This window comes from Chiloscyllium punctatum, chromosome 40 (assembly GCF_047496795.1).
Source record: "Chiloscyllium punctatum isolate Juve2018m chromosome 40, sChiPun1.3, whole genome shotgun sequence".
Lineage (NCBI taxonomy): Eukaryota > Metazoa > Chordata > Chondrichthyes > Orectolobiformes > Hemiscylliidae > Chiloscyllium > Chiloscyllium punctatum.
The window spans coordinates 68432785-68449152 of record NC_092778.1 but is presented as its reverse complement, the minus strand read 5'-3'; the positions used below and the strand labels follow the sequence as shown (position 1 = coordinate 68449152).

At 45.6% G+C, this 16368-nt stretch overlaps 1 protein-coding gene across 1 annotated transcript in view; it reads right to left on the bottom strand.

The window, feature by feature from the left end:
- Positions 1-14728, bottom strand: part of tmc5 (transmembrane channel like 5) — a 225925-nt gene extending 211197 nt beyond the window's left edge. Inside the window, exon 1 of the mRNA XM_072560203.1 lies at positions 14581-14728. The gene's annotated coding sequence lies outside the window, so the exon portion shown is untranslated. The remainder of the gene's footprint in view (positions 1-14580) is intronic.
- Positions 14729-16368: the final 1640 nt, after the last annotated feature.

Sequence of the window (16368 nt, the reverse complement as noted above, 5' to 3'; positions counted from 1 at the left end):
AGTTTTTAAAAAACCAACACAGTACAATTGAAAAAGCAAAAGCAATAAGGGGGAGGATGAAAATGAACAATGAGGGTAAGCCAACTAGTAATATGAAAGAAGATTGCAAGAGTTTTTATAGAAATATAAAAGATCTATAAAAGGCAAGAATGGATATTCAACTGTGGGAAAATAAGGTTGTAAAAGTAGTAACAGGGAACAAAGAAATAACAGAGGAACTGAATCAGTCTTCATGTTGTACGTTTACCCGCTGAGCTGGTAGGTTTGTTTTCAGATGTTTCGTCACCATGCTCGGTAACATCATCAGTGAGCCTCTGGTGAAGCGCTGGTGTTCTGTCCCGTTTTCTATTTATGTGTCTTGGTCTCTTGAGGTGGGTGATATCATTCCCGGTTCTTTTTCTCAGAGATTGTTAAATGGGGTCCAAATTGATGTGTTTATTGATGGTGTTCCAGTTTGAATGCCAGGCCTCCAGGAATTCCCGTACATGTCTCTATTTAGCCTCTCCTAGGATGGATGTGTTGTCCCAGTCACAGTGGTGTCCTTGTTCATATGAATGTATGGATACTAGTGAGAGTGTGTCACGTCTTTTGGTGGCTAATTGGTGTTCGTGTATCCTGGTGGCTAGTTTCCTGCCTGTCTGTCCAATGTAGTGGCTTTTGCAGTCCTTGCATGATATTTTGGAAATGACATTTGTTTTGCTGGTTCTTTGGTAGCGTCCCTTATATATACCAGACTACTCCAACTCCTTGGCATCACGGTAGCCCACAAACCTACCACCACACTGAAACAGCTCCTGATGAAACCTAAAGGACCCTGTACCAACAACCAGCAAAACAAATGTCATTTACAAAATACCATGCAAGGACTGCAACAAACACTACATTGGACAGACAGGCAGGAAACTAGCCACCAGGATACACGAACACCAACTAGCCACCAAAATACATGACCCACTATCACTAGTATCCTTACAGAGTTGAAGACTGTGATGCTGGAAAAGCACAGTCGGTTAGGCAGCATCCAATGAGCAGGTCAGTCGATGTTTCAGGCATTAGCACTTCATCAGGAATGAGGCTTGTGGGCCAAGGGGGCTGAGGGATAAATGGGAGGGGGATGGGGCAGGGGAAAGGAAGCTGAGAGTGCAATAGGTAGGTGCAGGTGGAGATGGAAGTGTTAGGTCGGAGAGGAGGGTGGAGCAGATTGGAGGGAAGGAAGGTGGACAGGTAGGACCATTCAATTCTCGTAGTATCCTTACACACAGACTAAGAAGGACACAACTTCGACTGGGACAACACAGCCATCCTAGGACAGACTAAGCAGAGACACGCATGGGAATTCCTAGATGCCTGGCATTCAAACGAGAACTCCATAAATAAACACATTGAATTGGACTCCATTTGCCAAGCTCTGAGAAAAAGAACCAACAATGATACCAACCACCATGACAGACTAAGACACATAAATAGAAAGCAGGACAGAGCACCAGCACTTCACCGGAGGCTCACTGATGATGTTACCGAGCATGGTGATGGAATGTCTGAGAACAAAACTATCAGCTCAGTGAGCAAACTTACAACCTGAACCTCAATCGGAGCTAAACATCTTCTCAAAACTTGCAATCAGTCTTCATGGTGGAGGTCACAAGTAGCATTCCAGATCTCCAAGGGAGTTGGGGGCAGTGGCCATCATTGCAGAGAAGGTGCTAGTGAAGCTTAAACATCTGAAGGTGGATGAAACACCTGGACTGGATGGACTAGATCCCAGGGCTCTCAGGATATAGCTGAGGAGATTTTAGAGATATCATTGGAGTCAGGGAGGGTTCTGGAGGACTGGAAAATAACTAACATAAACCGATGACAGGAAATTATAAGCCAGCTAACCTTACATTGATCTTTGGTAAGATTTTAGAGTACTGAAAACGTACTTGGAAATGTGTGACAAAATAGGGCAGAGTCAGCATGGCTTCAAGTAGGGGAGGCTGTGCTGACCAAATCTGTTCAAATTCTTTGAGGAGGTAACAAGCAATTTAGACAAAAGAGAGGAAGTGATCTATTTGGAATTCCAGAAAGCTTTAGACAAGGTGTTGGGCAAGAGGCTGCTGAATAAGATAAGAATCCACCCAACACGGTGGCTCAGTGGTTAGCACTGCTGCCTCACAGCACCAGGGACCCAGGTTCAATTCCACCCTCAGGTGGCTGTCTGTGTGGAGTTTCCACATTCTCCCCATGTCTGAGTGGGTTTCCTCCAGGTGTTCTGGTTTCCTCCCACAGTCCAAAGATGTGCAAGTCAGGGGAATTGGCCAGGCTAACTAACCCATAGTGTTCAGGGATGTGTAGGTTACATGCAGCAGTCAGGAGAAATGTAGACTGGTAGGGTAAGGAAATGGTTCTGGGTGGGGTATTCTTCAGAGGGTCACTGTGGACCTGTTGGGCCAAATGACCTGTTTCTATGAACAGGGATTCTATGAACCCATGTTGTTAGGGGAAAGCTACTGGCACGGGTAGAGGATTGGCTGTCAGAAGGCAGAGAGCGGGGATAATGGGATCTTTTTCAGGAATGCATCGGTGACCAGGGAGATCAGATGGGGTCAATGGTGGGACCACAAGTATTCACATTATACATTAACAGTCTGGATGAAAGATCTGAGAGCATTGTTGCTATGTTTGCAGATGACATAAGGATAGGTGGAGGTAAAGGTACTGTTGAGGAAGTGGGGAGATTATACAGGCTAGGAGTGTGGGCAAAGAAGTGGCAGATGGAATACGATGTGGGCAAGTGTGAATTTATGCACTTTAGTAAGAAGAATAGAGGCATTGAAAATTTTCTAAATGGGGAAGACAAATCTGAAACTCAAAGGGACTTAGGACTCTTTGTTCAGGATTCTGTTAACATGCAGGTTCAGTTGGCAGATGGGAAGGCAAATAAAATGCTAGCATCCATTTCAAGAAGGCTAGAATATAAGAGCAGTGATGAACTACCGAGGGTGTATAATGCTCTTGTCAGGCCACATTTGGAATATTGTGAATGTATGTTGGGCACCGAATCTAAGGAAGGATGTGCTGGCTTTGGAGGGGTCCAGAGAAGGTTTACAAGAACAATCCCAGGGATGAAGAACTTGTTATATGAGGAGCAATTAAGGACTCTATGTCTGTTGATTGAGTTTAGAAGGATGAGGGGAATCTGATTGAAACTTACAGAACAATGAGAGGCCTGGATAGAGTGGACATGGAGGAGATGTGTCCACTAGTAGGAGAGACTAGAACCTGAGGGTACAACCTCACAAGTGAAGGGACAACCATTTAGGACTGAAATGAAAAGGAATTTCTTCAGCCAGAGGATGGTGAATCTGGGAAACTCATTGCTACAGAGAGCTGTGGAGGCCAGGTCAATGAGTGTAACTATGACAGAGATAGATAGGTTCTTGATTGGTAAGGGGATCAAAGGTTACAGAAGGATGGGGTTAAGAAACATATCAGCCATGATCGAATGGCAGAGCAGACTCAATGAGCTGAACAACCTAATTCAGCTCCTATATCTTATGATCTTATGGCACCTTCAAATCTGTATTTTCTATCAGCTAGAGAGACAAGAACAGCAGGTACATAGGAACACCAACACTTGCAAGTTTCCCTCCAAGCCATGCACAATTCTGTCTTAGAAATATATCTCAGTTCCTTCACTGTTGCCGTGTCAAAGTCCTGGAACTCCCTCTCTGTTAGCACTGTGGGTCCCTATACCAGAAACACTGCAGCAGTTCAAAAAGGCAGCCCCAAGGACAGTTAGGAACAGGCAATAAAGGCTGTGCCAGCCACTGACCCCCAAAACCCATGAATGAATTAACAAACCTAAAAGGCTCAAAGCATCTCAGGATTGTTATACAACAAACTTCGAAATCAAGCAACACAGATGACATTTGGGAGATGGCCAAAGGCTTGGTCAAACAAGTTGTAGCATTTTAAAGAAAGAAGAAGAGTTGGAGAATCTCAGGAATATAACTCCAAAGGAATATACGGAAAGACATGGTCACCAATGGGATTAACTCTTTAGAAAAAGCTTTATTCAAAGAGCAATAAATGTGTGGAAACGTCATTTACCGAGGATCATAACTACAAAAGTAAAGAACACCAAAAACACACACACTTCTGAAGGTGGTATTGGAGCCAACTCCTTCAGACTGACAGAATGAGGCACAGAGGGAACATTAAAAAGTGAGATGTCACAATTGTTGACATTTATGCCATCTTAATTGATATAAAAACTCAGCAGTGGTGTTGGTTAAAAAATTGAGAAATGAATTAGACATGACAATGTTCATTTGCTTTAAAAGAAAGCTAGCTGACCTTTCCCTGTTGGGAGCTGACCTTTCCCAAGTGGGGTTGTGATCTGATCTTTCCCTATTGGGAGCTGACCTTTCCCTGTTGGGGTTGTGAGCTGACCTTTCCTTGTTGGGGTTGTGAGCTGAAAGTTTGGAGTCACAAATTCTGAGGCAGCCTTGGCCACTATGGAGTCTCTGACTGAATGACACCAGCTGATCATCTCATTCTCATAAGACAGGTTGTCACTCACAAAGGCCTCATCCCCAACCACCTCACTGTTCTCACTGAGGGGTAAGGACAATTTTCAAGTCTTGAATTTTGTGCCAAGGTTGGAAAATGTTTGGCAAGCACTGTTATCATGATAACAGGATGGGTTCCTTGGAAAGGTTCCTGACTTGAAACACTGGGGAGCATTTAAACTCACAAAATGGGTATGGTAGAAATTAAACATGTAAATAAAACTCAAACCTTACATTCCAACCAACAATGGTTTTCATGGAGATGGAGTTAGTGGGAAGGTGATAGTCAACCTCTCCCAACAGACGAGGTTTCACTTAAATATTTTAAATCAGATCCATGCCCCCGCTTTTCCACTGGTTCCAAGCTTAACACTAATTGCTCAAATTTCTTCTGCCATAGGCAGCCCAGCAACTAATGGAAAATAGGACTACTTAATGTAAAAAGAAATACTGAGCATATTCAATAGTATAACTCTGCCGTAGAACACTGAATCACAATGAGCAATGTCTCAGGTGATTTCTATCCTATCATGCGAATTACAGATAAAGCCTTCCCTGATCACTTCCTTATAATCTCTTGCCCCACTTATCCTCATTTTCCCTCCCAATTCTACTTCCTTCTATGCTTTCCCTGGAAAGAAATTTTACCCTGAAATTGCTTACAACAGCTTTTTCAAATTCTTGATTCTTTAGACTTTGTTCCAGGATTCATTACATCTTCAGAGCAATTATGGGTCTACTCAATCACATCCTCACCTCTACATTTGAGGACATCTTCATTAAAACTATTACACTCCCTCACTCCGTTGTTCCTTTGGTACAGCCTTCACCTCAATTTGTTTAAATCGGAGGTATATGTGAACAATTCTAATGGGCAGCTGGTTTAGCCATTCATCCAGAACTAGCTATACTACATAAACCACGATCAGGTCACACGCTCCTCTGCCAAAATTATTCCTAATCCAAGATTATCCAAGATCATTCATAAAGTCAGAAAGTATGGGATACAGGGAGATTTGGCTATCTGGACTCAGAACTGGCTGGCTGACAGAAAGCAGAGAGTGATTGTACATGGAAAGTATCTGCCTGGAGGTCAGTGTTGAATGGGGTCCCACAGGGCTCTGTTCTTGGGCCTCTGCTCTTTGTAGTTTTTATAAATGACTTGGATGAGGAGGTTGAGGGGTGAGTTAGTAAATTTGCAGATGACACAAAGGTTAGAGGTGCCATGGATAGTATAGAGGGCTACTGCAGGCTACAATGAGGCAAAGACATGATGCAGAGATGGGTAAAAACAATGACTACAGATGCTGGAAACCAGATTCTAGATTAGAGTGGTGCTGGAAAGGCACAGCAAGTCAGGCAGCATCCGAGGGGCAGGAAAATCGATATTTCGGGCAAAAGCCCTTCATCAGGAATACATGCAGAGTGCCTGAAGGGTGGAGAGATAAATGAGAGGAGGGTGGGGGTGGGGAGAAAGTATCATAGAGTACAATAGGTGAATGGGGGTGGGGATGGAGGTGATAGGTCAGAGAGGAGGGTGGAGTGGATAGGTGGGAAGGAAGATAGGCAGGTAGGACAGGTCATGGGGACGGTACTGAGCTGGAAGGTTGGAATTGGGGTGAGGTGGGGGAAGGGGAAATGAGGAAACTGGTGAAGTCAACATTGAACCCCACTTCAACCCCAGGGCATCAATGTTGACTTCACCAGTTTCCTCATTTCCCCTTCCCCCACCTCACCCCAGCTCCAACCTTCCAGCTCAGCACTGTCCCCATGACCTGTCCTACCTGCCTATCTTCCTTCCCACCTATCCACTCCACCCTCCTCTCTGACCTATCACCTCCATCCCCACCCGCATTTACCTATTGTACTCTATGCTACTTTCTCCCCACCCCTACCCTCCTCTCATTTATCTCTCCACCCTTCAGGCTCTCTGCATGTATTCCTGAAGAAGGGCTTTTGCCAGAAATGTCGATGTTCCTGCCCCTCGGATGCTGCCTGAACTGCTGTGCTTTTCCAGCACCACTCTAATCTAGACGATGCAGAGCTGGGCTGAGAAATGGCAGATGGAGTTCAACCTGGATAAATGTGAAGTGATGCATTTTGAAAGGTTGAACTTGAATGCTGAACATAGGATTAAAGACAGGATTCTTGGCAGTGTGGAGGAACAGAGGGATCTTGATGTTCAAGTACATAGATCACTCAAAGTTGCCACCCAAGTTGATAGCTGAAAATGTGTTGCTGGAAAAGCGCAGCAGGTCAAGCAGCATCCAAAGAGAAGGAGAATCGACGTTTTGGGCATGAGCCCTTCTTCAGGAATGAGGAATGTCTGTCCAGCAGGCTAAGATAAAAGGTAGGGAGGAGGGACTTGGGGGAGGGGCGTTGGGAATGCAATAGGTGGAAGGAGGTCAAGGTGAGGGTGATAGGCCGGAGTGGGGTGGGGGCAGAGAGGTCAGGAAGAAGATTGCAGGTTAGGAAGGCGGTGCTGAGTTCGAGGGATTTGACTGGGACAAGGTGGGGGGAGGGGAAATGAGGAAACTGGAGAAATCTGAGTTCATCCCTTGTGGTTGGAGGGTTCCTAGGTGGAAGATGAGGCGCTCTTCCTCCAACCGTCGTGTTGCTATGGTCTGGTGATGGTGGAGTCCAAGGACCTGCATGTCCTTGGTGGAGTGGGAGGGGGAGTTGAAGTGTTGAGCCATGGGATGGTTGGGTTGGTTGGTCCGGGTGTCCCAGAGGTGTTCTCTGAAACATTCCGCAAATAGGCGGCCGGTCTCCCCAATATAGAGGAGGCCACATTGGGTGCAGCGGATGCAATAAATGATGTGTGTGGAGGTGCAGGTGAATTTGTGGCGGATATGGAAGGATCCCTTGGGGCCTTGGAGGGAAGTAAGGGAGAAGGTGTGGGCGCAAGATTTGCATTTCATGAATCATCCGTCGCCATTTCTGCCACCTCCAAACAGACCCCACCACCAGGGATATATTTTCCTCCCCTCCCCTATCAGCGTTCTGAAAAGACCACTCCCTCTGTGACTCCCTCGTCAGGTCCACACCCCCCACCAACCCAACCTCCACTCCCGGCACCTTCCCCTGCAACCACAAGAAATGCAAAACTTGCGCCCACACGTCCCCCCTTACTTCCCTCCAAGGCCCCAAGGGATCCTTCCAAATCCGCCACAAATTCACCTGCACCTCCACAAACATCATTTACTGCATCCGCTGCACCCGATGTGGCCTCCTCTATATTGGGGAGACAGGCCGCCTACTTGCGGAACGTTTCAGAGAACACCTCTGGGACACCCGGACCAACCAACCCAACCACTCCGTAGCTCAACACTTCAACTCCCCCTCCCACTCCACCAAGGACATGCAGGTTCTTGGACTCCTCCATCGCCAGACCATAGCAACACGACGGTTGGAGGAAGAGCGCCTCATCTTCCGCCTAGGAACCCTCCAACCACAAGGGATGAACTCAGATTTCTCCAGTTTCCTCATTTCCCCTCCCCTCACCTTGTCTCAGTCAAATCCCTCGAACTCAGCACCACCTTCCTAACCTGCAATTTTCTTCCTGACCTCTCCGCCCCCACCCCCACTCCGGCCTATCACCCTCACCTTGACCTCCTTCCACCTATCACATCTCCAACGCCCCTCCCCCAAGTCCCTCCTCCCTACCTTTTATCTTAGCCTGCTGGACACACTCTCCTCATTCCTGAAGAAGGGTTTATGCCTGAAACGTCGATTCTCTTGCTCCTTGGATGCTGCCTGACCTGCTGCGCTTTTCCAGCAACACATTTTCAGCTTTGATGTCCAGCATCTGCAGTCCTCACTTTCTCCTCAAGATTTTTACCCAAGTTGACAGGGTTGTTAAGAAAGCATATGGTGTTTTGGCTTTCATTAACGGGGGGATCAAGTTTAAGAGCTGTGAGGTTTTACTACAGCTCTACAAGTCCCTGGTGAAACCACACTTGGAATATTGTGTCATGTTCTGGTCGCTCTACTATAGGAAAGATACAGAGGCTTTGGAAAGTGTACAAAGAAGGTTTACCAGGATACTGCCTGGACTGGAGGGTTTGTCTCATGAAGAGAGATTGACTAAGCTTGGACTTTTCTCTCTGGAGACAAGGAGGAAGAGAGGTGACCTGATCGAGGTATACAAAGTATTGAGAGGCATGGATAGAGTCAATAGCCAGAGACTTTTCCCCAGGGCAGGATTGACTGGGATGAGGGGGGTCATAGTTTTAAGATATTAGGATGAAGGTACAGAGGGGACGTCAGAGGAAGGTTCTTTACGCAGAGAGTTGTGAATGCATGGAATGTGTTGCCAGTGGTGGTGGTGGAAGCAGTGTCATTAGGGACAATTAAGTGCCTGCTGGACATGCAGTGAGTTGTGGGGTGTGTAGGTTATTTTATTTTACATTAGGATTAAATCTCGTAGGCCAAAGGGCCTGTTCTTTGCTGAACTTTTCTATGTTCTATCTATGTTCTATTATCCTGGATGCAAATAGTTTCTCTTCTGTACTGTGAACCTTTAATATGAAGCAATTTTTAAAATCCTGTGAATGCTGGAAATCTAAATTAAAAAGAGAAAGAGCCCTCCACCCGAGAACCAGCCTCATGCTTTCCACTCTATCCATGGTAGAGTGGTTGGAGAGGATTTCACTGTGTGGCAGAGGGGATGGCAACTAGAAGAGTAAGGTAGTAGAGTGAGAGAGAGGTAGAAGCCAAGGCAAACATGTCTAAGAACAAGAACAGGCAGGGAAACTCTGAGACAGGGGAGGTGCTTTCTGAAATACGTGTGTTTCAATGTGCAAAGTACGATAGGCAAAATAGATGAACTTGGAGCTGGTTATTACATGGAACTTTGACATTACTGTGATTACAGAGTCTTGGCTGAAAGAGAAGCAGAACTGGCAGGTAGATAGGCAAAGTAGATGAACTTAGAGCTTTGGTTAGTACTTGGAACTATGCCATTATTGTGATTACGGAGACAGGATTGGCAGCTGAATGTCCCAGGATTTAGATGGTTTAGGTGTGATAGAAGGAGATGTAAAGGGGTGGGGGAGTTGCATCATTGGTAAAGGAGTATCTCTCAGCTGCACTGAGGGAGGATGGCTCAGAGGATTCGTGCAGTGAGGCAGAACTCAGGAATGGGAAGGGTGAAATCGCAATGCTGGGGTCTATTACAGGCCTCCCAACTGCCACAGGGAGATAGAAGTGAGGATATGCAGACAGATTTTGGAAAGATTTAAAAACAACAGGGTAATTTTAACTTCCCCCATGTTAACTGGGACTCACTATGTGTTAGGGGACTTCTGGATTAGTGGTGCTGGAAGAGCACAGCAGTTCAGGCAGCATCCAAGTAGCTTCGAAATCGATGTTTCCGGCAAAAGCCCTTCATCAAGAATAGAGGCAGAGTGCCTGCAGGGTGGAGAGAGAAATGAGAGGGGGGTGGGGGTGGGGAGAAAGTAGCATAGAGTACAATAGGTGAATGGGGGTGGGGATGGAGGTGATAGGTCAGAGAGGGGGATGGAGTGGATAGGTGGGAAGGAAGATAGGCAGGTAGGACAGATCATGAGGGCGGTGCTGAGCTTGAAGGTTGGAACTGGGGTAAGGTGGGGGAGGGGAAATTAGGAAACTGGTGAAATTGGCATGAATGTGGATTGCACCAGTTTCCTCATTTCCCCTTCCCCCACCTCACCCCAATTCCAACCTTCCAGCTCAGCACTGTCCCTATGACTTGTCCCTACCTGCCTATCTTCCTTTCCACCTACCCACTCCACCCTCCTCTCTGACCTATCACCTCCATCCCTACCCCCATTCACCTATTGTACTCTATGCTACTTTCTCCCCACCCCCACCCTCCTCTCATTTATCTCTCCACCCTGCAGGCACTCTGCCTCTATTCCTGATGAAGGGCTTTTGCCCGAAATGTCGATTTTCCTGCTCCTCGGATGCTGCCTGAACTGCTGTGCTCTTCCAGCACCACTAATCCAGAAGTCCCTAACACATAGTGAGTCCCAGTTAACATGGGGGAAGTTAAAATTACCCTGTTGTTTTTAAATCTTTCCAAAATCTGTCTGCATATCCAGAATATTGAGGGAGGCAGGAGAACAAATTGCTGGAGCACTGATGGACATCTTTGTATCCTCTTTGGCCACAGGTGAGGTTCCAGAGGACTGGAGAATAGCCAATGTTGTCCCATTGTTTAAGAAGAGTAACACGGATAATCCAGGAAAGTACAGGTCTGTGAATCTCACATCAATGGGAGGGAAATTATTGGAAAAGGTTCTCAGGCATTTAGAAGCAAATGGACTGAATAGTGACAGACAGCATGGTTTTGATTAGGGGAGATCATGCCTCACTAACTTTGTTGAGCATTTGGAGGGGGTGACAAAGATGATTGATGAGGGAAAAGCAGTTGATGTTGTCTACATGGACTTCAGTATATCCTTTGACAAGGTCATTGGCAGTCCTAGTCCTGTCCAGGTGTAACCCGGCCAGTTTGTACAGGTTCCAATCCCCATTGAACCGGTCCTAATGCCCCAAGAACCTGAAACCCTCCCTCTCACACCATCCTTTCAGCCATGTGTCATCCTATATATCCTGTTGGTTTGACTCTGACGAGTTTGTGGCACTGGTAGTAATCCCGAGATAACTACCTTTGAGATCCTACATTTAACTTTCTTCCTAGTTCTTGAAATTCTGGTTTTTAGGATTTCATCCCTTTTTTAAACCTGTGTCATTAGTACCAACGTGTACCATGACCACTGGTTGTTCGCCGTTCCCCTCCAGAATGTCCTGAAACCATTCAGAGACATCCAAGACCCTAGCAGCAGGGAGGCCACACACCATCCTGGACTCTTGTTTGCAGCCACAGAGACACCCGTCTATTCCCCTTACAATGGAATGTCCTACAGCTATAGCATTTCTATGGCTATCACTCCTTCCCTCTACAGCAGAGCCAACCATGGTGCCATGGATTTGGCTGCTCTGCTGCTGTTATCTCCTGAGATGCCATTTCTCTCAACAGTATCCAAAACGGTGTATCCATTTTGCAGGGGATCTCCAACTGGACCAGTGACCAGTGGGATCAATACTGGGATTCCTGTTGTTAGTAATATAAATAAATGATTTGGAAGAAAATGCAGTTGGTCGAACTAGTAAGTTTTCAGATAATATCAAGACTGGGGAACTGCAGATAGTGAGGAGGTTTGCCAGAGGATGCAACAGGATGTAGATAGGCTGGAGACTTGGGGGGAGAAATGGCAGATGAAATTTAATCCAGACAAATGCATAGTGATGCAGAAGGGAAGTACACAGTCAAAGGTAAAATCCTTAAAAGCATCAACGTACAGAAGGATCTAGGTGTACAGATCCATACTTCCCTGAAAGTGGCAACGCAAATATATGAGGTGGTCAAGAAGGCACTGGGCATGCTTACCTTCATCGGTCAGGGCATAGAGTATAAAAATTAGCAGGTCATGATGCAACCGTATAGAACTTCAGTTTGATCACATTTGGATGTTGTATACAGTTCTGATTGCTACACTACAAGAGGGATATGGAGGCTTTACGGAGAGTACAGAAATAGTTTAGCAGAGTGTTACATGGTTTGGATGGTATTAGCTATGAGAAGAGTTTGGACGAATGTGGTTTGTTTTCACTTGAATATCAGAGGTTGAGGTCCGACCTGATAGAAGTTTACAAAGTTATGAGAAGCCTGGATAGAATGGATAGACAGAGTCTTTTTCCCAGGGTAGAAATATCGATTAGTTGGGAATATAGATTTGAGGTAAAAGGGAGAAAGTTTGAAGGAGATGTGACAGGCAAGTTTTTTTTACACAGAGGGTGGTAAGTGCCTGGAACGTGCTGCCAGGGTGTGTGGAAGAGGCAGATACAATAGCAACATTTCAGACAGATACATGAATAGGCAGGGAACAGAGAGAAATTAACAGCATAAAAGCAGAAGGCTCTTATTTTAGAAAAGAATCATGTGTTGAAGTAGGCTTGGTGGGCCAAAAGCCCTTCGCTATTCTTTATTCATGGATTTCCCAGCAACCTCTCAGACATTAGTGACACTGTGAGTCACCCTCACATTGTATTAAAACTTTACAAGGGATCCCAATTCTTCATTGAAGATCCAATGTCAGAACTCCCGCAGAAGTAACACTGTCATGGACTGTCTCAACTGTTCACATCCTGGTCGTTCACTCTCCTGAATGAGATTGAGTTCACCTGGATTCTGGAAACTGCATCCCAGCACTAATCATAGGCACAATTTCAACATTACACAGATGATTAGCTTCACCAAGCTGGCACTGCCCTTGGCCTTCTTTCAGCCTCACTCTCTGCTGCACTGAATGTTAATGGTATATGACTTTTTTTCTGAGCCCCACAGCTCCCAGGGGGTTTTCTTAGCCCTCACTATAATCAACACTTACCTGACCTCCTGGCTCCCTAGACTCCTCCTGAGTTATAATGGCTTGAAACCTATTGGAACAGCATATTCTTAGATGGAGTTTCTTCACTCTGCTCTTAACTAGCAGCCAAAGGTTGGCACAATTCCTCCTTTGATTGCCTCCATCCAAATATAAACTGACTGTTTAGTAACCCTTGAATTGTTTTGTTTGATTTATTGAAAATCTTCCAATGAACCTGTCTGTGTTCCTGTACTGAATGTAACAACCCAGCAATCAGTTGGAATTGTTTGTCCTCTGAATGTTATAATTCACAAAATCACGCACTGTGAGAAAAAAATTGGTAGAAAAGATGATTTTAATCACACACGGTTTTATGCTTGGCCCCCTGTCTTTCACCTCAGTGCTGTCTGGGAAGTGCTTGAGTCGGAATCAGACACATTTGCAATATTGTTGTCTTGTTAAAGTATGAGAAGGAGCTCCAACCGTATCCACTCTATCACAGAAAGCCATGGACAGCTGTTTGGTGACTATGCCTTCAGTAATGAAAACTTTGGAACTTCCTCCCTATGCCTTCACATTTCTAGCTTTCTCCTCCTTTGAGGCGCACCCTCTTTGAAGTAGATTTGAGTCAATTACTGCAATATTTCTTGAGAACATAGAACAGCACAGGAATAAGCCCTTTGGCCCACAATGTTGCGTTGAACACAACACCAACATAAACTAATCCCTCCTGCCTGCCCTTGTTCCACATCCTTTCATTCCTTGTATATTCATGTGCTTATTTAAAAGCCTCTTAAACGCTCCTATTGTACCTGCCTCCACCAGTACCCTGACAGTGCATTCCAGACTCTTATCATTCTGTTTGAAAAACTTGCCCCTCACATCTTTTTTGAACTTTCCTTTGACAGCTTTCTGCCCTATCCACAACTCTCCTGATCCTGGTGTCATCTACATACAGAATATCACTGGTCACAGATCCTCGGCCCTTCCACCACTATCCTCTGCCTTCTGTGGGCAAGCCAATTCTGAATCCAAATGGCAAGTCCCGAGGATCCCATGCTTTAAGTGGCTCAGTGTCACATTTTGTTTTACAACAGCCCAATGAAACGCCTTGGAAAGGCTCCCTGCACTCCCTTTAGGGCGCTATGTAAACGTAAGTTGTTGTCGCCATTGCCCCACTAATACTCGGTTTGTGCTAGCTGAAGAATAGATCGAACATATATATCGTTGTGGATCTTTGGTCTGAAATGTTTTAATAATTTTCAGAAAGACAGCTTCACTGGGGAAGACCCAATCCACAGACAGCCCTGGAGTTTCACACCCACAACCTCGGCTCATTCGCTACTCGGGAGCGATCGAACGTCAAAGTATATTCGCAGAGACTCGGACATCTCTTGGGGATTCTCACTCGTAAAACAACACTCACTGAACGATGTGAATATTAAAACCTGAACATCAGGTAAATAAGGACCGTCAGGATATCAATCTGACAAATCAAGCGCACACAGTATTTTGAAGACCCGTGGGAAGATTCACAAACCCAACCTGTTAATCACTAACTCACCCGATTTAAACAGAGATTGGGGGAGAGAAAGAAAGAGCAAACTTACCTTATGGGCAAATCTCCATTCCGCAGGAGGAAGCTGCTTATTAAACTCGTGCCTGCTGTTCCCGGGGAAGTTTTAACACAACTGGAGTCAGCACTTTGGAAGTGTGTTAAATCCTCCTCCTCCCGGAACCCAGCGGCCAGCCTCTGCACCTGACTGTTCCATGACTATCAGCTCAGTCTGTGGGCAGTCAGCTGCAGAAACCAGGCCCACTGCTGCAAACATTCACATTTATCACAGGTTCCTTCACTCCCAACAAACCCTGAAGCGTTATACCGTCGCAGGAATTGATTTACCAGTACACGAAAAATACAGAGAGGAAGGAGTTTTTTTTCTAAGAGTGGAATTCTTTATCAGAGAAGGATGTCAAGGTTGGGTCATGAGATATATTCAAGATATTCTGAGACAGGCTTTAATCAGGAAGTGAAACAGTCATGATTTGGAGATGCCGGTGTTGGACTGGGGTGGACAAAGTTAAAAATCACACAACATCAGGTTATAGTCCAACAGGTTTATTTGAAATCAGAAGCTTTCAGAGCGCTGCTCCTTTGCCAGGTGGAGGGAAGCAGCTATCAAATAAATCTGTTGGACTGTAACCTGATGTTGTGTGACTTCTGACTTTGTTCACCCCAGTCCAACACAGGCACCTCTATATCATCTTACAATTTTAGTAGGAACTATTTATTATAATTGTGCCTAAACCAATTGAATCAAGTACATTTGTAAACGATCTAAATTCAACAACTTCCAACATCTTTTTGTCATTTAAACAGCAGATTTTGGAAACACGCTACATCTGTTACAAACTAAAACCAGTCTCTTTACTGCTATATTGTACCAGTACAGTCATAATCTCTTGATATAAAAGAAAAATACTAAAGATAGTGGAAATCTAAAACAAAAACAGAAAGTGCTGGAGAAACTTAGCAGATCTGGCAGTATGGGTATAGAGAGAAATAGACTAAATGTTTCGAGTCCATAATGATTCTTCTTCAGAATGTTATGGTTTACAATTAACTCAGACCCAGGCCGCTCACTGGCACAGTGGTTAGCACTGCTGCCTCATAACACCAGGGACCTCTGTTTGATTTCACCCTTAGGTGGCCGTGTGGAGTTTGCATGTTCCCCCTGTGTTTGCATGTTTCCTCTGGGTGCTCTGGTTTCCTCCCACAATTCAAACAAGTGTACATTAGGTGGATTGGCTTGCTAAATTGCTTCCCTGATGAAGGGCTCCCACTCAAAACATTGATTTTCCTGCTCCTTGGATGCTGCCTGACCTGCTGTGCTTTTCCAGCACGGTGGCACAGTGGTTAGCACTGCTGCCTCACAGCGCCAGAGACCCGGGTTCAATTCCCGCCTCAGGCGACTGACTGTGTGGAGTTTGCACGTTCTCCTCGTGTCTGCGTGGGTTTCCTCCAGGTGCTCCGGTTTCCTTCCACAGTCCAAAGATGTGCAGGTCAGGTGAATTGGCCATGCGAAATTGCCCGTAGTGTTAGGTGAAGGAGTAAATGTGGGGGAGTGGGTATGAGTGGGTTGCTCTTCGGCGGGTCAGTGTGGACTTGTTGGGCCGAAGGGCCTGTTTCCACACTGTAAGTAATCTAATCACTCAAACCCTTCCTATCCATATACCCATCCAGGTTCCTTTTAAATGTTGTAATTGTACCAGCCTCCATCACTTCCTCTGGCAACTCATTCCATACACGTACCACCCTCTGTGTGGAAGTTGCCCCTTAGGTCCCTTTTATATCTTTCCCCTCTCACCCTAAACCTACGCCCTCTAGTTCTGGTCTC